This window comes from Piliocolobus tephrosceles, chromosome 18 (assembly GCF_002776525.5).
Source record: "Piliocolobus tephrosceles isolate RC106 chromosome 18, ASM277652v3, whole genome shotgun sequence".
NCBI classification, from domain to species: Eukaryota; Metazoa; Chordata; class Mammalia; order Primates; family Cercopithecidae; genus Piliocolobus; species Piliocolobus tephrosceles.
Genome location: NC_045451.1, coordinates 1,954,705 through 1,956,791, shown reverse-complemented (window position 1 = coordinate 1,956,791; position 2,087 = coordinate 1,954,705).

Below are 2,087 nucleotides of genomic sequence, written 5' to 3'. Positions count from 1 at the left end.
AATTCTTAAGGAAGCATGTGGCTTTCTCTATGAGGATTTATGAAAGAAATGTTTTGCTCAGTTTTTCTTCATGTATTGTTCCTTAAAAAGACAAACCACTGGCCGGGTGCGGTGGCTCATGCCTGTAATCCCAGCACTTTGGGAGACCACGGTTGGTGGATCACGAGGTCAGGAGACTGAGACCATCCTGGCCAACATGGTGAAACCCCATCTCTATTAAAAAAAAATAAAATTAGTCGGGCGTGGTGGCGGGCGCCTGTAGTCCCAGCTACTGAGGAGGCTGAGGCAGGAGAATGGCTTGAACCTGGGAGGCAGAGGTTGCAGTGAGCCAAGATCATGCCACTGCACTGCAGCCTGGGTGACAGAGTGAGACTCCGTCTCAAAAAAAATAAATAAATAAAATTTTAAAAAATTTAAAAATAAAAAGACAAACCATTTTTATGACTGTCGTATCATTTGCAACAGTGAGACTTACCACGGAGTCATCACCGCGTCACTACGTGCACGTGAAGGCTGCCTTTTCCTTGGCCTCACCCCTCTGGTAGGTGGCGCACCCCTGGGCCCTGTGAGACGTTTCTTATTAGGTGAATACCATTACCTCGTGCTGTCATAGGATATGATGTATTGATAGCTACATCTGAATCAGGAAATCCTGAGAAACTAAATATTTAAGGGTTATAATAGTGCTTGAGGACCTTATGAATTTTAATAATATTGTCTTGTAAGAAGGCAGGGAGAAACAGGTGATATACTATTATATTGAAAAATGTTAGCTCTCTACGTGTAATGCACAATCTTGAGTATTATTTTAATACTCAAGATTGGCTGTAGAGTCATACAATTGTAAAGATTTGTTAAATACTTCATTTTTATGTGAAGTTTTACGTATTTCATGGAAATATCTTAAGTTAGTCAATGATATTATATATATTATTTATATAGGTACATTATTTTATATGATTTTTCATATATATAAATCATTTTTCATATATTACTATATATAAATTTAATCATCAGATGGATTTTCCTGTAACAAAAGCAAACTATAATATAATCTTACTTTAAGTTAATCTAGCAAACTTTAAGCTCAATTCTTTTGTTATTATGACAGACAACGTAGGATTGACTTTTTTAATCTTTATTTCAGAATTAGGAGACAATTTCTGTCTTTGGTATTTCTCAACTCTGACCCTGGGTTTCCTCATCCGAAAGACAGGATAGAACCTCCTAACGCATCTGTCTCTTGGGAGCCTCTGACGTGTCCGGTACAACAGGTGGCCCTGAACGGGAGCTTTCTTCCCATCTGAAATCAGTTCTCCTGGCAGACGTGGCCTCACTCTTTTGGGTATCAAGTGCTGTGTGCCCTGGATAAACCTTCTCTGAAATTCCAAGTCCCCATCACGCTTCTCCCATGGATTAGGGGGGCTTGAGAGCCAGGAGAGCAAGCTAACACTTTTCCTTGGTTCCTCTTTAGTTCTTCAACTCCAACATCCCCACCAAAGTTCTCCCTGCCGTCCACTGGACTTGTAACCATGGACAGGACCCTGTTTATGTTGTCAAAATTCAATAGCTTTTATGCGTCCCGCCTAAGTCTAGCTAAGACCCTAACAAGTATGATACTCTATTGTTTTTCAGGAAAAAACAAAAAGAACAAAACACTTTCACAAATGCCTGCCCCCGCTCCACGCCTGAGGACTGTGTACCCTGCCTTCCTCATGGGCACCCAGGCTGGGGCCTTCTTCTTGGTGACCCCCGGACTCAGGGGCTCACTGGCCACCGTCCCAGCCCTTCATCACCAGGCATCTCCTCTCTAGGAGCGTCCCCACCTGCTGTGCACCCGGCTAATTGCTTCCTCTCAGAGGACACTGAATGACCCTGCCTTGCCTCCAGATTCCCTCCCGCAGCCCGTTTCTCTGCCTGCACACTCCCAGCAAATGTCCCTGAACGAGGTGCCCACAAGGCCCTCCCAGGTCCTCCTCACCTTACCCTCTCCAGAGCCGGCTCCAATCAGGTCCCACAGGAAACACCCGAGTCCACGAAGCTCAGCCCCCAATTCTCAATCACAGGGGCCTTCCGTGCTCTTCTTG